The sequence below is a fragment of the Podarcis vaucheri genome (assembly GCF_965113315.1).
Source record: "Podarcis vaucheri genome assembly, chromosome: 15".
Classification (NCBI taxonomy): Eukaryota; Metazoa; Chordata; class Lepidosauria; order Squamata; family Lacertidae; genus Podarcis; species Podarcis vaucheri.
In genome coordinates, this window is record NC_138753.1 from 36,651,158 (window position 1) to 36,678,930 (window position 27,773).

General features: G+C 44.5%; 1 long non-coding RNA gene across 1 annotated transcript; it reads left to right on the top strand.

Moving 5' to 3' along the window:
- The first annotated feature begins 425 nt into the window (after nt 1-425).
- Nucleotides 426-27,773, top strand: LOC309519627. The gene is made up of 3 exons (XR_014213904.1): nt 426-509; nt 26,823-27,437; nt 27,706-27,773. It is a non-coding gene; the product is annotated as an uncharacterized lncRNA (long non-coding RNA).

Here is a 27,773-nt window from a genome sequence, read left to right on the forward strand (position 1 = left end):
GAATGATGGGAGTTGTAGTCCAAAAGATCTGAAGGGCATCAAGTTGGAGAAGCATATTTGCTGGAGCCTCCAAAGAAAATAAGCACATTTGCTGGAACCTCAAATGAATAAAGTCTGTCCTTATCTGACATGCTTTGAGATCAGACAAAGAACATTCTTAGTTATGATCATACTAAGGTGTGGATCTATTGATCTATCTATTGTCCATCTCCATGTACATAGGAAACTGTTTTATACTGAGTTAGACCATTGGTCCATCTATATATCAGTACTCTATATTGACTGGCAGAGGTTCTCCAGGATTTCAGGCCAGATTCGCTCTCACTCAGTCAATCCCAAAGCAGGCATTGACTGATCACCTAACAGATCCTCACTTGATGTAATTGTGAAGTCAGGTGATTGACAGCCCTGTGTGGTATAGGGCAGATATGTATCTGGCCACCTGGCCAGATCTGATTCCTTACTCTTAGGGGAAAGCATTGAGGAAAGAGGAAGATAGTCATATTCTGGTACCTCTTTCATATCATTACATAATGAGGTGACATAATGACTAAGGGCAATGAGCCTTCCAGGAGATACCCATGAGACATTGGCCAACCAGATACCCATGAGAAACTCATAAGCAGGACCTGAGTGAAATTTCCAGCAACTGGCATTCAGAAACATACTGCCTCCCACAGTGCAGGCAGAACACAGCCATCATGACCACTAGCCATTTGATCTTCTTTCAAAAGCATCCAAGTTGGTGGCCATTACTGCCACTTGCGGGAGCGATTTTCATCATTTGTACTGTGTGAAGAAGTACTTTTTCTTTCCTGTCCTGAATCTTCCCAAGAAGCCTTTGATGTTTCGCCTCTTTCTCGGATGCAGGTGCACGACACCTTTCAGAGCGATGCTTTGAGATTGCTCTGAGTCAAAGTCTGGGAAGTCTCTTGGCTTCCATAGTTTTAAGTTTTCATCCACTTGTTTAAAAATGCAGAGATACATCCTCATAGCAACACACCTATTTTAAAATGCAGGAGAACAGATGGGGGTCTCTTTGGGAAACCTAATATAGTTCTCAAGACATAGCCAGGAACTGATTCCAGATCTAGAGCACAACAGTGGATCCACAATGCCATCTCAAATTTGATTTTAAGCTCCCAATATGTTGTTTTGAGGTGTGTATTTTTTTGGGGGGGGGGACGGGACAGGGGACAGACTCCCCATAAATGTTGGATTTAGTAAAAGTGAGGATCGATCATGGTTTTATTAAAACTCCACCAAACACTGCTTGATTAAGTTTAGGATAACAAGCTAGCCCAGCTTGACGTAGTTGGCTCAGCACAAGCCATTAACAAAGGCTGAAATGGCCAGTCATCAACCCATTAAAAGAAGCCATCACAAGTCTGGAGACTGCCAGGCACACAGGGGAAGGTTGCCAAGGGGCAATGATGTAAGCAGAAGAGGAAGTCACATTTGGCAAGGGTTTCTGGGAAGAAAAAGGAGGAGGGTAGGCAGAAGCCATGCAGGTGACTGGAGCAGGCTGATGGCACAGAGGCACAGAGATGGCTGCTTGGCTGCCTTTGAATCTAACGTTGCACTTCTGCAGGAAGCAAGCCCCTCTTGAGATGTGATTTTTCTGAACTTTCTCACAGTAGACTCAACTGTACATATGTGTAAATAAAACCATATACAGTCGTACCTTGGTTGCTGGACATCTTTGAACATGCACGTTTCGGCTCCTAAAAGATCAAAAACCGGAAGTGAATGTCCTGGCTTTTGAACGATTTTCAGAAGCCAAATATCTGGCATGGCTTCTGCAGCTTCTGATTGAGTGCAGGAAGCTCCTGCACCTAATCGGAAGCTGCACCTTGGTTTTCAAACCATTCTGTTTGAGAACCAAAGTATGACTGTTTGAGAACCAAAGTATGACTGTATCTTAAAGATGCTACAGTTTCCACTGTGCCTGATTTCCAATGGAAACACAAACCGTGGCTAATATTGGGGGTGGCAGGTAACAATATTAAGGACAGAGAGAAGAGCTCACGCCCTGTACTCGCTGTAACTCATTGGGGTGCCCATTCACACATTGCTGAAAAAGAGGAAATGTATCAGCTCCCCCGCCCCCAAGAAGAAAAGAAAAAAGTCATAGGGGTCTGCATAACATTTGTGCATACTAACTTACACATAAAGAAACACAATAGTGTTTCTTTATAATAGTTATTATAATTAATAATATAGAAATGTAACACATCTCACCATACTGGAGAAGACTGTGCATGTTCAGTTTGCTGTTCAGGTGCCAGCTGCTCTCAAGATTATGGTTTGGAGGCACACGAGGCGAAAACCTTGCTGGCCTGGATCTGGTCAGTATCTGGATAGATGACCACCTGTGAATCACAGGTACACCACTTTGTGTCCCGTGATGGAAGAAAGGTGGGATATAAATGCATGAAACTTTTTTTTAAAAAGCTATTGATGGGGAACTTCAAGGGCCCTGCTCTTCTTATTGTCCTTTATTTTTAAACTGGACTGGGGCAAGACAGCCCTTCAAACAGAGGACTCCTTCCAATACAGGACTGTCCTCTGCAAAACAGGACTCAGGGCTGGTGTAGAGTTCAGGGATGTTTTGGGCAGTGTGTTAACTCATAAACTGGTAATGAATATGCCTTCACCCAGTGCTTGGAATGAGTCAGACAGTTGCTCCATCTAACTCTGTGTAACTTGTCTACACTGACTGACAGCAGCTCTCCAGGATACAAGGCAGGAGTATCTCCCAACCATACATGGAGATGTCAGATATTGAAGCTGCAACCATCTGCTTGCAAGGGAGGTGCTCCACCACGGAGCTATGGCCCTTCCCAAGCTCTCATTTTTCCTAACTCCATTGCCGAGAATAATGACCTCCAGGAAACAAGAGAATTGGACTTGTTGAACAATATCATGACCATCAGCGTCCCAGGCATGGGGAAGTTCTTATTTTTTAAATAATCAGAAACAACAGCCTTTGTTTTATCATAATTAATACCCAGCTGTTCAGACTTAGAAAAGTTTCTCAAAGCTGATAAGAGATGCCTCAAGCCAATTTGTGCATAAGAGCAGAAGATCATATCACTGGCATACAACAAAACTGAAAATTTCCTGCTGGTGGCAGAGGCAGGTGGGTGTAGGAATCCCGTTCCTGCTGTGTTCACAAAATTCCCCCCCTGTCTGCCTCAGAGAGAGGGGTCCGGCAGTGCGGACCCCCTCCATCAACGTGGTGGCTACGTGTGGCCTTTGGCTCTCTCCAGTTCCAGAACCATCTCATGCAATAGCCATTGTACTTCTATTTTCCTTATTTTTTTCCTCCCACTCTCTTTCTCATAATGCACTGCTTCTGTTAATTTGGCACTGATGTGAAATTCATAGCCTTCAAAATGTTTTTAGACTCAAGCTCCCATCAGCCCTGGTCATCATGGCCAAGAGTCAGGGTTGATAGGCGCTGTAGTCCAAATCCAGCAACATTCAAAGAGCCACAGGTTTCCCAGCCCTGTTATAAGCCATTATTATAAATGGTGAACTGGTTTGAGAGCATTGGTAGAAACTAGATTATGGAACTGTAACAGGTAAACAACCAAACTAACAATTGCAGTAGGTAAATTGCCTGCCATCATGTGCACCTGCCTGTATCTGAGATCATCATCTAAGAACCTTCTTTGGGTTTCCTCACCGTTTGCGGTATGACTGGTAATAATCAAGGAGAGCACCTTTCCATGGTGGCATCCTGACTTTTGAATGCTCTCTACACTGATGTTTGCAGGGACAACATCAAGGGTTGGCATGGGTGGGCCCATGTTGAGGGTCCTCAACCCAGCAGCAGACCCACTGACAAGAGACCACCGAAAGTGCTCCTCTTCCTCACAACTGCAACCTGTTTGAATGAACTTCCCCCCATACCTGGCATCAGTAAAATTGACAGAAAACACGGTGAGAGGGAGTGTTCAAGATGTTCCTATAGTCTAAGTTCTTATCAGAAATAGGAAAGACTGTAGCTCAGTGGTAGAGTACCTGCTTTGCATTCATAAAGTCCCTGGGTCAATTCCTGGCATCTCCAGGTAGCAGTGAGAGACATTCTTGCCTGAAATGCTGGAGATTCTCTGCCAGACAGTGTGGTCAGTATGGAGCCAGATGGATCGATAGTCACTCAGGATAAGGGAGAGAAGGATATTCCTAAAATCCTGTGATCAAGGTTTTTTGCAATTTAGCTTATTGCCTGCCTATGGAACAGAACAGTCTTGTAAGAAGCCCACACAAAAATGTCTGTTAGCTTTCTGCGACTGGCAGGGATAAGTGTTTTCCTAGGAACACAAAATGACTGAGGGCACAGGCCCATAAGACATATAAGACTAATTTAGCTGTATAGGTGCAAATTTCAGGTTGACCAGTCCTGGGGGCCACATAGAGGCTTAGATGGTCACATTTGGCCCCTCAGTCCTGAGTTCCCTAGAGTGAGAACATGTTTATGCTATATACATAGGTATACCCCTGCCAAAAATGTTGTGCATAAACAGGAAATGGCGCACAAATTTCCATGCTCCAGGTCCAGTGTTCTGGCCATTACAGGACTAGCCCCTCAGTTAGTAGAATAATAGAACTGCAGATTTAGAAGGGACCCTGAGGATCATCTAGTCCAACTGCCTGAATCTCAACTAAATCAATTTTTGGGGTGTGCGTGTAATACAATTCAGCAATTGTTTATCTGAAATATTTACATCTACCTGGGCTGGAAGCATGACACCAACACATATCTTCCCATACATATGTGATGCTTTCTGCTCTCTTCCCCATCACCCACACCCAGGGATTTTCAACTAGGTGATAAGCTGGAGGCTCATTGTTCCTGTGTTCAAGGAACACCTCCTCTTGCTTCATAATTTGGGTGTGTTGCTTTCTTTTTGCAGCTGGCTGGCAGGATGATATAAGATCCTCATTGTTGATTCCCCAGAGAGGATTAGTTTGATATGACTTTCAGGTTGATTGATGGCTGGAGGTGAGGCCAGGCAAAATCTGCCACATGGATGAGCAGTTTGGGGTGCACTTGTGAGAATGGGGAAAATCAGCATCCAGGGACAGTTCTCTTCTAGGTTGCAAAACCACGGTAGGACCCTGTATCTGACTGAAGACTCTCATCTAAGTAAGAAATTGCCTGAAAAAGAACCAGAGAGAAATGGAAAAAATGCTACTTGGACACAGGAATTGTGTGACTCTCAAATAGGAAAGTAAGAAGGCATCATTTTAATAGAATCATGGAATTGTAGAGTTGGAAGGGAACACGAGGGTAACTTAGTCCAGCTCCCAGCAATGCAATTTCCATTCTGCCCTGTATTTGTCATATCAAGCATTGTTTCCATTTTGCTGCAATTCATCTTCTGCAAACACTGCATTGTTCTTCCCGCTGTCCATTGTAATGAAATCACATTATTTACAGTAAGTTACATTGTCATTACATCATTCTACCCCATTCATTTCAATGCAAAGGCAATGCAAATGGGAGGGAAATGCAACCAATTACATATCCCAAAGCAACAATGACAGCAACTGCTGATTGTATTCAGAGGGCTGATTTCCATTCCAGATATGGGAGAAATAAGCGAACACTGGCAGTTTCCACTCCCATTTTCATTTTTGTCAGAATTCTCCAACATCCCAACTCTCAAATGCTGCAATTCTCCATAAAAGGAAACCTAGCCCATAAGTGTTCAGTAACGGTAATTCATTGTATGTACTGGGGCTGCCTCTGAAAGATATCTAGAATCTTCAGCTGGTGCAAAATTATTGGTTTTCATTTATATATCAGAGCATGTGGCTATTTACAGAGTACAAGAGGGCAGATTTCGGCCCCAGGGGAGCTTACAATCTAAAATTCACCACTAAAGTGTTCTTCCCTGAGCCATAAATCATGGGCATATGCTGGCATTTTAGTGAGGTGGCTCTGGCACTATGGATATGGAGCATGAGGTTTCTGCTCTTCTGAGAAAGGAATACTGCATGATGAACATGTGTGAGTTCCAGGACATAGGAACAGGGCATGGATGGTTTGATGGGACGAAACAGGTTGATCTAGCATTGTTATAAAGGATCTACAACCACCACTGACCATAATAAGGGTCACAATAAAAGCTAAGAGAGCAAAATAATAGTAATAATTTATTATTTGCACCCCACCCATCCGACTGGGTTGCCCCAGCCACTCTGGGTGGCTTCCAGACAATGGAAGTGTTTGGAACTTCCATTGTCTGGAAGCCACCCACCCATCCAAAGTGGCAAGGAATCACAGAGAGAAAAAGCAAAGAGATCCATTCTCCAAGGGACTAGAGGAAAGTGAGATGAGAGGTGCAGTGAAGAGGAAACAGAGCTAGGAACAGAAAATCAAAGGCCCCCCCCCCAGTTCAATGGAAGAGGATGTGCTTTGCATGCAGAAGGTGTCAGGTGCAATCGCTGGCCTCTCCAGGTAAGGGATGTTTTCATGTCTGAATCCCTGGAGAGCTGCAGGCAGCATATGCAGTACGGAGTTAGATGGACCAGCAGTCTGACCCTGTACAGTGGTACCTTGGGTTAAGAACGTAATTTGTTCCGGAGGTCTGTTCTTAACCTGAAACTGTTCTTAACCTGAAGACCACTTTAGCTAATGGGGCCTCCTGCTGCTGCGCCGCCACCGCACGATTTCTGTTCTCATCCTGAAGCAAAGTTCTTAACCTGAGGTAGTATTTCTGGGTTAGTGGAGTCTGTAACCTGAAGCGTCTGTAACCTGAGGTACCACCGTATAAGACAGCTTCCTATGCTCATAAATCTAAAACAATGTAATTGATACTGTAAATCACTTTGATATGCCTCATGGGAAGCAATGCATACATGATGATGATGATGATGATGATGATGATGATGATGATGAATAGGCAAGGAAAGAACCAAATCTACCAAGGCAATTATGTTGTTGGCTTGCCCAGACAAGAGATCTGTATGGGATGCAGAAATTAAGCAGAGGGTGCTATCTAAGCAATTTACAAAGCCAGACAGTACCGGCCATTGACTGAGTCCTGGCATTAGTACAGAAAGGAGTTCAAGGCCTATGCTTTGATAGCTTGCAGGTCAAAGAGACCACCCGGATAGTGGCAGATGTGGTTCTGAGCCACTTTGCTTCTGACCGCATTGTTCGAGTGTGAATGAAAGCCTCCACCATCATCCCAGCTTGCCAGTAGAAGCGGCATGCATATTTGGATGGGTGTGTTTCAGTAATGAACTCCTCAATCCCTTCTGGCTCTCTTGTCAATTTCAGGCATGACACAGACACAAAGGTACCTTTTTATAGGTAGGAAATTATAGGTGCTGGTACTTCAAAGGCTTTTTGCACCAAGAGCTTTTCCCTTTGATAAATGACAGCATTGTTAATGATGATTTATTGCAGAGGCCAGCTCAACAAACCAAAATAACTTGTTTCCATGCATTGGCTTCAGAGTAGGTTAATTCCGCCCCCCTGCTTTGGACTATCCATCGCCAGGAGGTAGCTGGTTAACAGCTGTTTAAGTACTGGTGAAACATCTCATTTATTAACTTGTCATCACCTGTCATAAAGTTTAGCCAAATGCAAAGTGATTGTGCACTTAAGTCTGAGTAATTACCCTGTTATTAAAGCAGGCTTACTTCATCTAGCCTCGTGAAGGCTTACCTTACCTTTGTTCCATTTATTTTGAAACCAAATAAGTACCGAACTGAATGTATTCACCTTGCCTCTGTTCTGAAAAAGATCACACCTACACCATGCAATTAAAGTGCATTTCCACAGCCATGGCTCTCTCCGCAAGAATCCTGGGCACTTCAGTTTTGTGAGGGAGTCTCTTAACAACTCTCAGCCCCCTTAAGAAGTTACACTTCCCAGAATTCTAGGGGAGAAGCCATGACTGCTAAAGTGGTACAAGAGTACTTTCAATGGATGGTGCAGATATGGGCAAACTATATGTTTACATGTGAATGTGTGTAATAACAATGGCCCTCCCTCCAACAGCTGCTTTCTCCTCTTGAGAGCCACAGCCTCCATGAATATCCTTCTGGGGACTGCATGGGAGTGCTGGGTGGAGTCAGGGCCAAAGCTGGCCAAAGTCAGATGTGGCAGCCAGACTGGTGACTGGGAATGGCCGCCAGGACCATATAACACCCATCCTAAACGAGCTACACTGGCTCCCGGTACATTTCCAAGCACAATTCAAAGTTGGTGCTGACCTTTAAAGTCTTAAACGGCCTTGTCCCTGTATACCTGAAGGAGCCAAAAGCCTATCGTTCAGCTGGGAGGTCTATTCAAGGGCCTTCTGGCTGTTCCCTAACTGTAAGAAGTGAAGTTACAGGGAACCAGGGAGAGGGCCTTCTCGGTAGTGGCGCCCACCCTGTGGAACGCCCTCCCATCAGATGATGCCAAATAGATAAACAACTGCACAACTTTCTGAGGACATCCGTATCAGGAAGTTTTTAATGTTTGATTTATCATTATGTTATTATATTCTCTTGGACGCTGTGGGTCAGATGAACAGGTAATAATAATAATAATAATAATAATAATAATAATAATTAGAGAAAAGGTGCATGTCTCTTGTTTGATCAGTGTCTTAGCTTTCATGTAAACCAAGTGTCTAAACCACTTATATACCTGGTGCATCTTGTAACCTGTGCCTTGCCTATGTACTGATCTTTTATGCATTGAAGTCTCTGGCAGAAAGACAGATGGGAGTCTGAGTTCTTCATCTGGCAGGGAGGGCCAGGATCTACAGTTGGTTCCATTCCAGTCACACAAAAGCCAGAAGTTTTTATATATTCTCCCCTCCCCCAGTTCTCTTCCTAGGCAAGCAAGAGACATTATGGAAGGACACCTTCCAGGGGACTGCAGGGCCATTTCTGGCCTACAGGCCACAGGTTTTCCACCCTGTTCTAGGCTAACAATCTTCTGGAGCAATTTGGAAGTGTGTGTGTGTGTGTACACATGACCCTTCCTCTTCCTCCGTTTTTGGAAACATAATAGGCTCCAGTCATTTTCCTTTTCCCCAATTCCAAATGAAATATTTACCATATGAAAGCTCTATTCATGTGCTACTCATGTGTAGGGCACATGTACATTGAGGGTGGATTGGGGCTGTGCTGTTAGACCTACCACTGAGTCTTTGGCTTGTTCTTTGCTCAGCGATTTCTACCCTCACATCTCCTTAAAAGCAGTGGGTAACTTCTTCAAAAACCTAAAAATAAAAAAATAAAACTCCCCTGAAGCGTAGTGCAGATTTGGCAAAGTTCCAGGGAAAAAAGTCTCCTCCAGGCTGAAGCACCTCCTCTTCCCCCCAGATTTTCCAAGGTCAGTAAAAATGAGAACAATTGCAAATATTAATTAAAAACAACACCTCTGCACCACAGATTTCTCTCCAGCATTCATGTGTAAGTTGATAAGGGAATTTGAGCCAATCATAAATCTATCTCAGATGCAGCAAGAGATTTTCTTTTGCAATTAACAAGCTGGGTGTGTTGTGCAGTCATTACAAACAAGGTAAAACATTCCTTTGCATGTCTTCTCTGTGGAGGCTAGTGGAAAATGTGGAGGCCAGCAGGCATGCTAAGAGGATTCTGTGTGATTCTATGCCCCAGGAATGCAGAAAAACTCAGGCGGTTGGATCCAGACTAGGGATGGACAAATCTCTCAGTTTTGTATCTCATTTCCCCCCAATACTTGAGTTCACTTCTCTACATTTCTAACAGTAGAAGCAGAACACAGTCTTCATGGTTTGTAGCTGCTGCTGGCTTCATCCACCAAGAATTTGTCCAATCCTCTTCTAAAGTCATCATGTTGGTGGCCATCATTACACCTTATGAGACTGGATTCCAAAGTTTAACTATGCACTGGGTATAGAAGTACGTTCTTTTGTCTGTTGTGAATTTTCATAGAATTGTAGAGTTGGACGGGACCTCAAGGGTCATCAAGTCCGATCCGCTGCAATGCAGGAATCTCAACTCAAGCATCCATGACAGATGGCCATCCAACCTCTGCTTAAAAACCTCCAGTGAAGCAGAGTGCACAACTTCCTGATGAACAGCTCTTACTGTCTGAAAGTTCTTCTAGCATTCAGCTTCACTGGAGGTCCACGAGTTCTAGCACTATGATAGAGGGAGGAAAAACTTTTTCCTGTCCACTTCCTCCACTCTTTCCAGTATTAACTGACCCAAATTGTACCTCCTAAGTCGTGTGCTGATTGGACTGCAGTTGTCCATCACATGTCAGCTTTCTCTGAATGTTGTGACATGGTTCTCAGCTCATTAAAAAGTATCAATATCAAAAATGAGTTTTCAAATGGAAATGAAAGGCATATGATATTGAGAAATGCGAACTCAAGAGGAAATATGTTCAAATGCACATAAAAAAGGTAAAGGGACCCCTGACCATTAGGTCCAGTCATGGCCGACTCTGGGGTTGCGGCGCTCATCTCGCTTTATTGGCCGAGGGAGCCGGCGTACAGCTTCCGGGTCATGTGGCCAGCATGACTAAGTTGCTTGTGGCGAACCAGAGCAGCGCACGGAAACGCCGTTTACCTTCCCGCTGGAACGGTACCTATTTATCTACTTGCACTTTGACGTGCTTTCGAACTGTTAGGTTGGCAGGAACTGCTAGGTTGGCAGGACAAATGCACATATTTTAGTATTATTTATATGCATTTTCCCCCTTTGGAAAATCATTTTTTTAAATTGCAGATTAATACGAGTGAAAATGATGTTGACTGGAACTAGACTGATTTTCCCATCCCTACAAATGCACAAGGCCAAACCTGAGGACATTCAGGGTCAATGTGGTATAGAGGTTGGAGCGTAGGACTAGGACCTGGGAGACTAGGGTTCAAATCTCCTCAGCCATGAAGCTTGCTGGGTAACCAAGGCCATTTGTTGACTCTTAGCCTAGCCTGCCTCACAGAGCTGTTGCAAACATAAAATGGAAGGGGAGGGTACATTACATTAAGCTCCTTGGATGACATATGAGATACAAACAAATGAATAAGGTTTATGTATGTGCGTGTGTGCCAATTAGCATCCAATAGCTAATTGGTATGTGCACGCACGCATGCACACACGCACAATGTTAGCTACTCCCTGCGACAAAGTACCCAATTTTGCTCTGCTTTATGTATAGACCACAAAAGAAAGGTGGAATTTGCATTGGTTTTATTCTTTCTTGTAGATTGATACTTGCAAGAGAAAAGATGAAGGGGGAAAGGGTAACATTTTGTGCTCTGGGTTGAATGTATAATTTTTTTGATTTGTGTATGCTATCTCATTTGAATTGTTTGCTAGTGTTACCACGTGGTCTTTTGTGATCTTTATGTGTAAAGGCCACTGAGTACATTGCTAATGAATTTGACCCTACCCTACCTGACTTACTCCTAATTTGTCTTCTGGGTTTTCGTTGAACCTAGTTCATTTGGAACTCATTATGAATAGTGTGATTTTGACAGCAGGTAACTGGGCTGGTGGTGGGACGCGGGTGGCGCTGTGGGTAAAACCTCAGCGCCTAGGACTTGTTGATCGCATGGTCGGCGGTTCGAATCCCCGCGGCGGGGTGAGCTCCCGTCGTTCGGTCCCAGCTCCTGCCCTCCTAGCAGTTCAAAAGCACCCTTAAGTGCAAGTGGATAAATAGGTACCGCTGTATAGCGGGAAGGTAAACGGCGTTCCGTTTGCTGCTCTGGTGCCGGTTCACCAGAGCAGCTTCATCACACTGGCCACGTGACCCGGAAGTGTCTGCGGACAGCGCTGGCTCCCGGCCTCTAGAGTGAGATAAGCGCACAACCCTAGAGTCTGTCAAGACTGGCCCGTACAGGCAGGGGTACCTTTACCTTTAACTGGGCTGGTAATTAAGGAATCATTGGATATGACTTGGAATACTCTGCGTTCAGATTAGGGTTATGTTTGGTAGTTAGTCAAACAGAAGTACTTCAGTTAGCTAACCAAAGTACTGTCTAAACTGACTGTCAGCAGCTTCTCAGGGTTTCAGGCAAGAGCCTTTCCCAGACCAACTAGGAGGTGCCAGGGACTGTATGCGAGACCTTTTGCTTGCAGGACAGTTGCTCCACCTCTAGGCTATGGCCCTTCCCCATTTAGCTGGGTGGGACAAAACTTCCCTGAGAGTCAACACGGCAGTCCTGTTCTGTGTGGTGTTGAAACCTCCTCAGTTCTCACTTTGCTTAGGAGCAAAGGCACAGCGGTGCGGATGCTGAGTGAGTGAGCCCCAGATCCGTCCTCCCTCTGTCATCAGCAAAATAATGGGCGTGGCGCAAGCCTGGAGGAAATCTGTGTCAGGCTGGTGATGGGAAAATACGGCAGCTTGTCAAAGCAGCTTGGCCTGCAGCAGAGAGACGAGTGAGATTAGTAGGCATTGTCTCACCTGTCGGCAGCCTCTTCAAGGCCTGTTCCTTTTGACAGGGCGGAGGTGTGAGAAGGATTCTCTCTTGATCCCACCCAGGGCTGCACAGGGTGGCGGTGTGTGCATGGGGAGGGAAAGAGAGCTCAGAGGGAATGACTGATATGATATTGCTTTCTTATGTGTTGTGGCTAGAGAGAAGCATTGTTGACTTAAACCACAGCGGTTGCACGGGCACATGCACACAAAAAAGAAGGAGCTGCCTTGCTTAGAACTGCAGATCTTTTTAGCACGCTTCTGTGTACACAGTGCTGGCTCTGAGCTTGAGAAGCTCATAGGCAAACTGCCCTCTGATGAGTTCCCTCTACTGTTGGGACTTGGTGGCCTTTTTTTGTTGTTTAGTCATTTAGTCGTGTCCGACTCTTCGTGACCCCATGGACCAGAGCACGCCAGGCACTTCTGTCCTCCACTGCCTCCCGCAGTTTGGTCAAACTCATGCTGGTAGCTTCGAGAACACTATCCAACCATTTTTCCCAACATCAGGGTCCTTTCCAGGAAGTCTTCTCTTCTCATGAGGTGGCCAAAGTATTGGAGCCTTAGCTTCACGATCTGTCCTTCCAGTGAGCACTCAGGGCTGATTTCCTTCAGAATGGAGAGGTTTGATCTTCTTGCAGTCCATGGGACTCTCAAGAGTCTCCTCCAGCACCATAATTCAAAAGCATCAATTCTTCGGCGATCAGCCTTCTTGATGGTCCAGCTCTCACTTCCATACATCACTACTGGGAAAACCATAGCTTTTACTATACGGACCTTTGTTGGCAAGGTGATGTCTCTACTTTTTAAGATGCTGTCTAGGTTTGTCATTGCTTTTCTCCCAAGAAGCAGGCGTCTTTTAATTTCGTCTTAAAACAAGTTTAGGGGTACTCTCATTTTGATTCAAGAAAATCACCATTTCATAGTTCAAATTGGGAAAAATAAATACAGTATATGGACAAAAGTACAAAGATTCACAAAATGTTTAGGAGGATTTGTACCCCTACGTCCCCCCAGAAAAAAAAACACTGGCCTTACCTCAGAGGCAGCAGAAGGATCTTTTCAGCCTGTGGGCCACATTCACTTTTGGAAATGTCCCAGGGGCCACACATAGGCAATAGGTGGGGCTAACCCATAAACAGCAGCAGTATGAAAGTGTCCTGGGATGATCCCCTTGCTTGGGTACAGCTGAAATTCTGTATTAATGTGTGCGGTTTTTTGTTATGCATTTGGAATTAATTGTTCCATCACGATCTGCTCTGATTTGGAGGATAAATTAGTGTAGAACAACAAATTAAACTGGCAGGGATTAGTTGTATTCTCAATAGTGGTGGTCAAATCTGGGCAAAGTCAATTTAGCATAGCAAGACTGGAAGCACATTGCAAAGACCCAAGATCATAAAACCTTCAGAAGGAATTTGAATCAAGGGATCTCCAGAGCTGGACAACAACACAGAGACTTTGTTTTGTCTCTGTAAGAGTTGCATGATGTACTTGCTGAAAAAGGGAGTGCCAGAGCCAAGTACATAGACATTCTTGATTATTGTGAACTACTGTTGATTAGTAATAGGTCAGACCCAAACACCCCCAGGGACCAGTTTCTACTTGATGAACCAATACACAATTCTGGATGAAGGACATTTCAGGGCGATGCTTGCCTTCTCACAGGAGCACTTCTGAGTGCGGCTTTCATTACGATGCTTTTTATGTCGATTGAAAACTGGGCCAGCATTGCAAAGCTTTCAGAACATCAGGCCATCAAAATGATGATCTGATTTGCAACCACTTGACCCCAATTTTCCACGCACAGAGCAGAACCTCCCCTTTGAAACTCTGATTCTAGGAAAAGAGCCGGAAAGCATGTGGTTTTTGAAAACAGCGTTGTTGAAAGTTTCTGGAGATCCTTTTGGCTGGCATGCCATCTCTGATTACATCCGTCGAGTCGCATTATGCTGCTGATACTATCTAATAAGAAGTGATGGATGTGACTGGGATTGGGAAGCTTAAAGAGTGACACTGCAGCCTCAGGAGAGCTGGAGAATCCCTCCCGTTCCTTGCTTTAGCTCTCTTCTGCAAAGGGAGTTTTAAAGGCTGCGTCGCAAAATAGGATATGTTTTTATCTTCCACCCCATAACACTAGAACTTACTCGGAGGGGGTCACCCAATGACCATGATTGGCTATAGAGCTGGTGGCATATATTGGTCAGGGCGTTGGGACTAGCACCTCAGAGACCAAGCTAACAAGTCAGAATAACAGAACAATATTCCAAATATAAAACAATCCCCAACCTAAATACAGTGCAGTTATAAAAACAAAACAAAGACATGGTTAAAAACTCCTAAACAAGGTGGTGGTGGGGAATCAGCTAAAGGCCTTTTGAACAGTCATGTCTGCTAACTGGCTGAAACCAAAATAAAAAAATTCCTTCCAGTAGCACCTTAAAGACCAACTAAGTTAGTTCTTGGTATGAGCTTTCGTGTGCATGTACACTTCTTCAGATACACATCATTTTTATTTTGACTATGGCAGACCAACACGGCTACCTACCTGTAACTGGCTGAAACCATGCAGTGATAGCGTTGGCAGCCCACATGGGGGGCAGCGCCACAGAAAATGCCTGAGCCCTGTTTGCCATCAGCCATGGATCAAGGGGTTGAAGGGCTTGGAGCAGAACCTCTGATGATGATCAGAGCATGTGAGAAGGAACATATGGAAGAATGTGGACCTTAGGATACCCAGGTCCCAAGCTGTTTACATTAATGGGTGAATGGACCTCACTTGGCAAGGTGTTCTGTTGGGTGGGCACCACTACAAAGCCTGGCCTAGCCTTGGTTGCCATCAGCCATGCCTTGTGAGATTGAGGGACCTGGAGTAGGATGTCAGCTGATGATTTGAGATTGGAAGGGGAGGGCGGGATGTATGGAAGAAGAGTGGTCTTAAGAATTTACGAGAGAAGGTGGTCCTTAAGATACAAATGGATGAGGGGTACACCATGAGCAAACAAGCCCCTGGCTACTTCAGCTGGCTAAAAGGGTTAGATGACTCATGAATGAAAGGGCATGAAAGCAAAAAGGTACTTGTTTTGCATATTCCGTCCAGGCTGGGGATGTCTTGGGTTCCGGCTTGCCTTGAACCTTGAATGCTCAGAGGATCCCTTAGGAAGTGCATCGTTCACCTCCTGCCCCTTTGTTGAAAACCTTTGAAAGGAAGAGGCCGCCCAACAAAGCCTTCAAAGGGGAATGGTGTTTACAAAGAAAAAGGAACCAGGAGTACATGGTGGAAAGTGCAACCCTATTCCCCTGCTAAAACACCCCTTTTGCTGTTTCTGTGGCTGGCAAGATCCTGCTTAGCAACTTGGAGACGAGTCTACAGGTCTCTGCTCGCTCCTCTTTCCCTGCGCCCATCTAAAGGGAAGACAAGGCAGGGGGAGGAGAGACGAAGGTGCGTTTGACAGCTGAAGAAAAGGGTGTGACAGCCGGAGCTGTGATCACTCAACAGAGCGGCCTGTCAGCTTCCCTTATTGAGTTGTACTTGAAGGGCTGAATAGGAAACAGACCGGGATGCTTTTGAAGTCACATTTCTTTGTTGTGATTCTGTCGCTGCAAAGCCGACGGAAATCTGGCAGGGCAATAATTGTTGTTGGTGCTATGTTTTATATGCAGACGCATTGTTGGGTGCCAGAGGGAGGGGGGAGGAGTGGAGAAAGGAGGGAAGCTTTAAAAAGAGGGCAAAATAGCTGCAGTTGATGATGATAAATGATAGATAACAATGTTGAGATTTGGCAGACTTTTTCCAGCCCATAACAACAGTTACAGAGGTTGTCCACACCCGGGGTTCTGTTTGCTTTTCCATTATGGTGTGGGTGGGTGAGACATCAGCTTGTGCTTCCATCCAACTCGTGCAATCTGCTTTACGCTGCTTATTATGGTCTTATTAAGGGATTATTATGGACTGCTTGAGCCCTGCCTATGAGTTTCCTGGGTGTGTGTGGCCGGCCACCGGGACAGAATACTGGACTAGCAGGTCTGATCCTGCAGACATTTCAGCTATTAGATCTATATCTCATGTGCTAGCAGATCTGAGGCTGAAACAACAACAAGTCCCTCTAATCAGGGCGCTGGAGGATCACGCCAAAGGCCTCTCTAGTCATCCTTTCCCCCACAGGGGTCAATCAGTTTCCTCCAGGATTCCCACAAGTAGGAAATCACAGCTTCCAACATTCCTCAGATGAAAATAGGGACATTTCTCACTTTCCTCCAGCTAAGGTTTCTCAACCCCCCCCCCATTTTTTCCTGTCCCCCCATAGAGCATTTCCATTGCCACTATGCAAACAGGCCACAGTAGGCACACCATCCCAAAAAAATTCCTCAATCCCAATTTTATTTTATTGTATTTTTCTTTGGTAGGTTTACAAAAAGAAAAACACACACCAATAAATAAATTTTAGAAAGGGGCACACAAAGCATTTTTTCCCTTCCCACCCAGGGTAGCCCTACCCTCTGCCTACACCTCAGAGACCCACAGCGGGACCTCAGCAGTGGTAGCCTTTCCTCATCCTTGCCTGCTCTCCAGCAGCTGCTACGGGATACCCATGGGAAGAAGCCAGCAGTGGCAGCCATGGGAGGCAAAAGAATGCTCCCTTGCAGCTGCCACTGCTGCCATCGCCACCACTCAGGACAAGTGCTGGCCCATCCTCCCCTCTGAGCTCAGTGGTGGTGGCACCGGCAGGGGGAATTAGGGATGTTCTAGGATTAATTGAGAAGCCGGGATGGCTTTCATAATTCTGGGACTGTCCCTGGAGAATAGGGGCACCTGGAAGGTATGGGAAATGGAGGCAATAGCTTTCTCCTGCTGATGCAACCTAGCGATTGGTGCTTAGAGGCTTACTTCCTCGGATTCTAGTCGTTCCATGCAGCCAGGGTTAGGCCCATGCTGCTCAAAGGTAGGATCAGTATTTTTCTCTTGTGATGTTAACTCAAATTCTGTGTCGATTTATTCTATTACCCCCCTACTTATGCATATACAGTGGGTGGGAGGAGGAAGAGGGGGAGAGTTTAGTCTTCTGCAACTGGTAGAAATTATTCCAATATATGAAAGTCTATTTAATTTTCAGAAATTGATTCTGTTCTGACAGACATGGAGAGGGGTTTTAGAGTTCTCTGTGCATTGCTCAGAACATTTGAAGTCTATCATGGTGATAATGAGGTCTAGAAACTTACTTTCTTTTTTCAATGAAAACTGAGATTCTTGGGTTGCAGAGATCCCTGCCAAATAATTACTTCTCCAGTTTTGCTGCATGTTGCCTTCTACAGGCAGCCTCCATTCTTATTTGGTATCACGCTTTCCTGACCTTCAAGGTCTGTGGTTATTGACATTTTGCTCCGGCTGAGTCAATATTAACTTCTTAGGCCAATGGATAATAAATAGAAAAAGAGAAAAAAATAAGCAATGCACAGTTAATATTGATTTATGATTATTTGGGCCCTTTGCATGACTTTCCCACGCACAAGCCAACTTTCAACAAGCAGGGATTAAATGCTTCTTAGTGCCAAGAGGCGAAACAAATAGGGAAGAAGGTCTGTTCCAAGGTTAAAAATACAGTCAGATCCTTTAGAGTAATTGTTTATGGTGAGTAAGCTTTCAAGCATGGTTTATATGAGAAACTGGCTGGTCTTGTAGCTGATTCACATAGTTTTGGAGAAAGGCTACAGCTCAGACATAGAGCACAAGGATTGCATGGAGAAAGTCCTGAGTTCAGATCTCATGCAAAGAAGGGCTGGAGAACAATATACAGAAGTTGTTGGGCTCCAAGTCCCATAATTCTTGACCATTGGCCATGCTGGCTGCAGCTCGTGGGAGTTGGAATCAGACTTCTGGAGGGCTGTCCTTGGCTTAAAGGTCACTCAAATAGCCATAGCAGAAATACCTTTGGCAAGTTGGAATGGACCAATCAGCCTGCTTCAGTTCCCTTAGCTTCTCATTCTTCCATTCTTAAACTCATTTCTCCACATTTCTGCAGCAATTTGTGATTTATTTATTTTTTAAAAAAGAAGTCCTTATGCAAGTTCACCAGCAATTTGATGTGCATTTCTCCAGATAAACATAATTTTATATGTAGCTTTGACTAACGTGCACACTTTTGCAAGCAATAGCCCCTAATGCAATCCCTACTTGTACATTATTTTCACTAATTTAGGTATTTTAATGCATATTTTACTCTAGTATGCTCCTTTTTGTACCCATTACTTGGCTGGAGAACTGCACTGCAAAATTCAGAGAAGTGCGAACTGAAGGATGGCCATGTTTCAGTTTGCATATTCTATCATTTTAACAGTCCTAGCTTCCCCCAAAGACTCCTGGGGGCTGTAGTTTGTTAAGGGTTCCTCTCACAGAACTACAGTCCCCAGAGTGCCCAGGAAAGAGATGTTGATTGTTAAATTACACTGAGAATTGCAGCTCTGTGCGGTGAACAGTGGTCTCCTAACAACTCTTAACACACTACATAGGACTCTTTGAGGTAGCCGTGATAACCATTATAGTTGTATAAGAGTTCTTCAAATGTTTCGTGTGGATGTGGTCTTAGATATGATGTGAAAAGACCTGTGTGCTTAAAAAAGCAAAAGCCACAACTGTATCAAAGCAGGATTTTTTTTGGAGGGGGGCCCTCTGATTTTAGGGGGGAAAGTGGTGCTTGCATGAGGAGTGCAGAACTCTCCCTGTGACACAATCTCAAGTCTAGGCACTTCCTTCCCAGGAGGGCCATTGATGCTGGAGATAAATCCACTTGAGAGATGAGTTATTTGGGTGAGGGGCTGCACAGAGGTAAGTCGTGGGAGAAGGAACAGGCTTGGTCAGCTCACCGTACCCACAGCCATTTGTTTTGCTCCTGAAATCAAACCCAACCCACTTTCTAGGTTATCAGTGATCAGCCCTTGACCCTTAGACACCTGGATGGGCTGTTGGCATATCAAGTTTTTGTCCAGCATCAGCTTTTGGAAGAAAGCAAGAGGAACTTATATTTCCTGTCACAGTAATCAGCACTGAGCCAGACTGAGAAAACCTTGCTGAAGAATATCTCTCTCCTTCTCTCTCTCTCTCTCTCTCTCTCTCTCTCTCTCTCTCCACCCCCCATTCTCCCCCCTTCTCAGTCTTGACATCAGGATGTTTCGAAAACTCCAAATCAATTTGAAGCCTCCCGATTTTCAGCCAAGGAAGCAACGTGCTGATAGGGTCAAAAGGCCTGTCGCCAATATGGATCATAGAATTTGACATATTAATTCAAGCTGTCAGAACCAATATGTGTAACTGTGCTTTGCAGAGGCGCAGGCCCCACTTCCCCAAAACAGGGACAAGGATAACATTTCACAGATTCCTGTGCAACCAATTGGAGAGCATGTGACCTTAGAGTTCCCTTTCCCTTACTGGGGGGAGGGGGCAGAGAAGGGAGAGGAGAGGCTTTAGGGATGTATTTCAGAAGTTCATAATGGGATGCTAATTAGCTGGATGAATGTGATTGAATCTTTTTCTCCCTCTTATACATAACCAACCCCTCTACAAAAACTTTGCGTCAGTTTATACAAACTTGGATGCTCATTCGCCTGCGCTGGACGCCCAGAGTTTCACAGCTCCCTTATTGGCACCCAAACTAATCTGCAAAGTGGCAGGAAACACATTAGGAATTCTTTGATATTCTACATGTGAAATGTTGGACACCTCAAGCAGTTTCAGGCAACTGGCAGGAAATCGTTCCAAGGTTCAGGCAGCCAAAACAGCACCACCCGTGCATGCAAAGAAGGATTGGCAGACACAGGGAAAGCTTGAAGAGTGGAGAATTACAACAATATTTAAGAGGAAAGCCCTTTAAATGGGTGGGGAGTGGAAACCCCCCAAATGGCCCAATAAGGCCTGAACTTGCTCGTGGGCATGTGAGGTTGACTGAATGTGGGCAGAAACCGGGGGGTAGAGAAGGATGGAATTGAGTTTCTGGAAGAAGCCATGGCTGACTGGAAGCAGAACACACCTCACTAAGCTAGTTACCATGAGTCCTCTTTCTTTTAATGGTCACAAAGTGCAGGTGTTATGGGTTTCCCCCAACACAGGGACACCCATAAAATCAAAACATTACCTTTTCCATCCCTTATCGTCCCTTGACTTCCCCATCTCACCTAAACTAAAGATAGCTAACCCTTGGCTATGTATTGATTCAAGTTTGTTGTTTTTTTTTTGGGGGGGGAGCAAGGATCCTTTAAGTTCCTGGGTGCTAGATCCTTCCCAAAGTACTTGGATTTAGTAAAAGTTAGAATTCATAGAATTGTAGAGTTGAAAAAGACCCAAAGGATCATCTAGTCCAACCCCTGCGATACAGTAATCTCTTTTTTAAAATTAATTTTTATTGGAGTTTTTATCTCTACAGAATAACAGAAATAAAGAAAGGTTTACACATATGTACATGTTAGTAACACAAAGCATCCCCCCACCCCCACTGGTTCAACATAACTCGAAATGCGAGTTAAAATCTGACTTCCTTCCGTCGTTGCTTGACCTTAATTCTATAACTTATCTTTACAGTTGTGTTGTACAAATACATATTGTATTTGACAAATAATCTGATTTTACTTGCATTTGTAACCTTTTCCGCTTACAAACTTTGTTGTTTACATATTAATATTTCTGTACCGGAGCAGTGTTTTTTCATATATTCATTCACGCAACTCCATTCTTTTATTAAATTTTGATTTGTTTGACCTCTGATAGCTGCCGTCATTTTGGCCAATTCAACAAATTCAGCAAGTTTGATTTGCCAGGCTATTATTGTGGGTATTTTGTCTCCCTTCCAGTTCTTTGCTATAAGAACTCTTGTGGCAGCGGATGCTTATAAGTATATCCTTTTCTTATTCATGGGGATGTCATTTGTTATTAATCCCAATACAGTAATCTCAACTAAAGCATCCATGACAGATGGCTATCCAACCTCTGCTTAAAAACCTCCAAAGAAGGAGAGTCCACCACCTCTGGTGGGAGTCTGTTCCACTGCAGAACAGCTCTTACTGTCAGAAAGTTCTTCCTGAAGTTTATTTGGAATCTCCTTCCCTGTAACCTGAATCTATTGATTCAGGTCCTACCCTCCAGAGCAGGAGAAAACAAGCTTGCTCCATCTTCCATGTGGAAGCCCTTTAGATATTTGAAGACGGCTATCCTATCTCCTCTCAGCCTCCTCTTTTCCAGGTTAAACATAACCAGGTCCCTCAACCGTTCCTCTTAAGACTTGGTTTCCAAACCCTTGATCATGTTGGTCACACTCCTCTGCACATGTTCCTGCTTGTCAATAACCTTCTTAAATTTTGGTGCCTCCCACAGGGAGGGAAAGAAGGAGCAGCTGATCTTAACAAAGTGAGGGGGTGACATTCAGCTTGGTTCACACATTGCAATGTGAACCGTCCTAATTTGCCCTTCATGAAAGGATACACATGCACCAAAGCATAGCTATCCTTCGAAATTCACACATTTTTGCAATAATATTTCCCCAACCAAAGATGTTTACTAAAATGTGTGTGTGTTAGAGCAAAGTGTGCATAAGTTGCATAAATTAGCGAAAACAGCATATAAAATTCATTATATTAGGGGGAAATTGCATGCCAAAAACAGGCATAGGCAGAAGAAAGCTGCAGTGAAACATTTCAACGAAGCTGAAAGAGGAAAGGCCGAGGTTCCCTCCACACCCATACCAGCCAGCAAGGTGTAGCTCCCTAGGATCACACCATTCACATGTCTGTGCCCAGCAATGTGGGACTGCACACCATACTAATGTAGCTTCTGTGCTTGTGAAGGGCTCACTCCCCACACAGAGAGGCTTACAGAAAAGTCTTGGGCTTGGCCAGGGCCTTCTCTGCAGTGTGTTTTGCATAAAGCTTCATCTAGCAGCCCTTCAGAACTCTGTCACCAGGGGCTTTAGGAGGCTCACCGGAGCCAAGACCAAGCTATTCCCTGAGCAAACTCTTTTCATGTATGGTTTAGGTTGGCAGAAACGTGTAATTTATTAGTTCTTTTATATCCTGCACAGATTCATAAATCAGGCCAATTCATGTGCAGAGCTGTGGTGTGTCTTACAGATTCTTATTTCCCTGGGTTAGTTTCACATACAGCCTTCCGTGACTAATGCAGATGGAAAGCAGCTACTGACTTATATTACACCTCAGTCCCACCTCCCCCTGCTTTGTGTCTAGACAACAATGCCCTCTAATGTACCAATAAAGATGGGGGCTGTTGGTATTTTTCTGTCTCACACCCTGTTTTAATTTTGGTTTTGCTTTCCCTTCATGACCTGCACAGAAGTTCAACTGATAGTCAAGGTCTTATCTGCAAACCACCCCCAGCAAATGGAGGCATGGAAGAATTCGTCAAAGCAACCGGAGGGTTTGGAGAGAGGATGTCTTCCCCTACTCATCCGTCTTCCTCAATTTGGTGCCCTCCAGATGATGCTGGACTACAATTCCCACCATCCTTGACCATTGGCCATGCTGGCTGGAGTACAGCAACATCTGGGAGGCATCTGGAAGGAGGAGGATGCTTTATGTCATGGTTCCCACAACCCCTTTAGAAGCTTTCGTTCCCCAAGTATTTCCAAGATTTAGCTTGAAGTATAAATAGTGTGATTTTCCTGGCTCTACTTGCCCTCTTGGGGACTGAATGCATTGATAGTGGTAGCTCTAGGTTCTGGGGTGCCCTTGGCAAGATGCCCTCAGGGGGACCCCATGTGGTTCCAACTCTTCCTCACTGTTGTCAACATTGTCCATTCACTTACCCTCTCTGTTTGGATGCAGTCCACAGAAACCACACAAGTGGAAGATGTTTCATCTCCTCACTTTTGTCACTGCTCAGTTGCTTAGATGGAACTCACCAACAGGCTCTGACAGTGAGTATTAGGGGACTCCTGGTGTTGGCCCTAGCCTCCCTGCTGTGGTGTGGGCCCTTACAGGTGCCCAGCAATGCCTACATCTGATGCGAGCTATTTGTCTTACGTCACCAAGCTCTGGAGCTTTTCTCTGATGGCCACAGCCGTTCTGATGAGGCAACGGTAGGCTGGAGAGATGCCTTTTTATGCTGCTGCTCTGTCAGTGATGCCAACAGTGCCACCACCGTGGCTTCTGAGTTGTTACCATCTGCCTCGTGAGGCCTACATGGAAGGGAAGATAGGAAAGTGCTCCAATTCTAGGTGAGACTGGAATCATTTTGTCCATTTTAGCTGGCAGGGCCTCTTCAGGGTCACTTCTCATTGCTTGCTATCAGGGTTCCTGTAATGGGAGATGCCAGGGATGGAAACTGAGAAATAGCTGCAGAACCAAGGCCATCCAGTGAGTTTCAGGAAATCACACCTTGATTTCCAGTCCAGAATACACTTACACAGGTTCTGAAACTGGTTTTGGAGCCCACTTAGGGAGATGACCCTTTAACAATTATGGTGGAGCAAGGAAGAATCACCAGCTGTGGGAAGGGGTTAACCAATTCACAATTTTCTTCATACAAATGTCCTTCAGGTCTCATCTGCAGTATACAATTCAAGAAGTATCATGCCACCTTAAGCAGGCATGGCTTCCCCCGAAGAATCATGGGAAGTGTAGTTTGTTAAGGGTGCTCAGAATGGTTAGGAGACCCCTATTCTCCTCCCAGAGCTACAATTCTCAGAGTGGTTTAACCATCAATCCCTCTTCTCAGGGAACTCTTCTCAGTGGTATAATATTGCTTGAAACGTATAGTGCAGATGGTCTAATAGTCTCTGACGTAATGTTTCAAAAACTTACTTTTTATATTAAGTATTATATTATGAAAAATTATTCAAAAAACATGTATTAGGCAAAACTGAATTGAAAAATGTGTCTACTGTATTAGGTAAAATGCACACAAAAATGTCAACAAAATTTCACAAGGACTTCTTTATTATTTTAAAAAATCACAAACTGATGTGGAAATGTGGTAAATTGAATTTTGAGTTTGGGAAGAATGGAGTGAAACTGGAATTGATAGATTCATTTATCCCTAATAAGGGACAGGGGAAGTCTTTCTTTCTGGCTCATAAACCTGGATCCCAAGAGCTCAGGAGCCTTACCAGCTAACTAAAGAGCAACGGTTTACTCACATTACAAACACTTAGATTTTGGAATTTCAGTACGCTTTAAGAAATCCCCAGAGAACTCCCCGCTTCTTCTTGCCAATTTTTCACCAAGATCAATGAAGTTATGATTTAGCAATTGCGTTGCAGACAAAGCTGAAGATCTGAGACACTCATGCCCCCTCCCACCTTGTCTTCCCCCTCTTCAACAAACATTTTAATATTTAAACAGCCAGATACAAGCAAAGGAAGTGCCCTTCTCTCTCTTAAAAGCTGCGTATTTATAGTTTCTTCTTCCCAAAGGATCATCTCAGTGTCTGTGGTTGATTAATTTTAATTAATATTTCATCTAATCTGGTAATATATTGCAAATGCTCAGTGTAAGTGCGCTTCCAAGTGGGTATAATTGAAATTTACACCCACTTTAAGTGCTATTTATGCTGCCAGTTCTGTGTAAAGTGGTTTCCAGGCCAGCTTATCTAGGAACAGAAGTTTGCAAGCCAGTTTTGTAAATGAAACCTGTGTTTTCCATATAGGGCTGACCTGCATGGATTATTTACCACCTATCCATGTTGATTTTATGCTCTTAACACAAATGCACATGTCCATTATCACTTATGGACTTGTTTGGCCACCTGGTATTCAGAGAATTCAAAGTGTGGAAATGACACACCCTATCCCAGTCCAATTTGCACCCCTCCACAGAGGCTGTAGCCTCCCCCCCAAAAAAAAACATCTGCTGCAAATCCAGACACATCTCATCTACCTAGACAAGAAGTTTAAGAGAATGGAATTGATTGTGGCCTTGTTGGATTCTAGGTCTTCTACTAATAAAAGTGCCTCTGTTTTGGCACTAGCACTGCCTGTTCTGGACTCTGAGGTCCAATTATTGGTCCTCAGTCCAAACATCTGCAAATAAATAAATCTACATGTCTCTGCTGTAGGGACAGAGGAATCCTTCAATTTCACGTTCTCATTTTTGCGATCTTAAGTTCGGTTCTCTATGGTTCCACATCAGCATGCATTTTATTTTTAAAGTTCTGGTCAGCTATGTTTCAGGTCATGTAATGCTTCAGAAAGTGCAAATTAGGAAGGTTCACCTTCAAATGTGAACTGGACTGAATTTGTCCACCATCCTTCTTCTTCAGAAGAAACACACCAGGCTAAGGCTGTTGTAAACTTTGCTTCATTTATGGAATGCAGAGTCATAGCTGTCAACTTACAGATTTGAAAATAAGGGACCAGCAGCCAAAATAAGGGACCTGCAGCCTCACCTGTTCCAGGCACTCCACTCTTCCTGTCCTCTTGCAGTCTGATCAAACTCATGCTGGTAGCTTCGAGAACACTGTCCAACCAACTTTGTAACCAGAGGTTCAACTGAATAGAATCTGAATCACATGCACTACAAGGCCTATGCAGCCTCAACTTAAGATGGCTCTCTGGCCTGGCTTTGCACTGCAGAGTTTGCAGCAGCACGTGCAACAAAATGGCGTCCAGCATTCAAAAAACCCCTCAGCTTGCATTAACTAGCCACACACAAGGCATGCAAGCTCCCCCCCCCCCAGTCGTTCTTAGACTTCTTATTGGGTGAGCAACACAGCCAAGCAACACAGTTGGAGCCTCCCTCCTCCCTGGCCGGCAGGGAGGGAGGGAGAGGGGCTGCTTCCTTTGAAATTTAAGGGACATTTAAGGGACATCCATCAATAAGGGACAGCAGCGGGACATGGCGCTGGAATAAGGGACTGTCCCTTCAAATAAGGGGCACTTGACAGCTATGTGCAGAGTACAGGATGAAATGGTTATTGAATGGAAATTGAGACACAAAGATCAAAAGAGCCTTGTCCAATATTAACAAGGGAGAGATCCTAGCATCCTATTCTCCCAGCTTGTCTTTAAGATGCCATTCCCACAGGGTGTTCTCATTGTGTTTATTACTCAACTCTTCTAAGCACCGATGTTTCAAGAGAAAGCTTGTTGGCTGGTTTGCTTTTTTTGTTTTTTTGTCTTAGCAATATTCAAGCCCATTTTCTAGCGAGGCAGCTCTGAAGAGCTTGGCTGAAGTTCTAAGGAGAGGTGCACCCATCAGCCGTCTTAACTACAGCCACACCACAAACACTGAAGTCTCAGCTTCAAACTGGATTTTCATGTTGCTTCCTGTTAAAAGCAACCTCACTTTTTGATTTATGGTTTTAATCAGGCGGCTGTCAGTTAGCCTCATTCCATATCACTCACCATAAACATAGGCCTTGCCAACAAAATTATGACTGTATTAAATGATTTTATTACAGTAAACTGAAGATTGAAGAGCGCAAATACAGGTGCTGCAAGAGACAGTTCTCTTTTAACTCCATCCAAACCTGCTGAGACAATGTAGGAAGCAGCCAATGGTGTGCACACAAGGAAAGCGGCTCAGCATCAGAAGGCTCAGGACAAAAAAAAGAGAATAACCCAGGTGGTACGGTTCAATCTATCTATTTCAGAATGCAGGTAAGGGACACCAGTCTTTTTCCTCTCAACAAAAAGCAAACATGCTACATGCATTCTGAAGTGGTACAGTCCTAACAAGGCTGTACAGCTTCAACCATCTTCATGTCCTTTGTCCAGGAACTCAGTCATAGTCACTAGTCCTGACCTTGCACAATTGCTGGGACTGATGTTGAAACAGGGCTCAACATTAGGCAGAATGAGGCAGTTGTCTCAGGCGGCTGATTCCAGGGGGCCGTAGCAGTTCCACTACCATGCCTCTTGAATCTCCAAAGCTAGCTTCCTCTGGAGGAAGTGGTCCCATCACCTGTGTTGAAAAAAGTTTCAACTACCATCCGGTCAGATTCTGTCTGTGTAATTGGACTTCTCCTACATTTCAGGTAGGAAAACATCTTGGGCTAACCCTGTGAGCCAGTGTGGTGTAGTGGTTAAGAGTGGTGGACTCATAATCTGGTGAACCGGGTTCGATTCCCCACTCCTCCACATGCAGCTGCTGGGTGACCTTGGGCTAGTCCCACTTCTTTGAAGTCCCTCAGCCTCACTCACCTCACAGAGTGTTCGTTGTGGGGGAGGAAGGGAAAGGAGAATGTTAGCCGCTTTGAGACTCCTTCGGGTAGTGATAAAGCGGGATATCAAATCCAAATTCTTCTTCTTCTGTGTTGAAAGGTTCTTAGGAGTCAGAGTTAGATTAGGAGTATCCATCCTGTTGCAGCAGGCACAATTCCTTGGGGAAACTGTTCTGACTTAACAGGAAC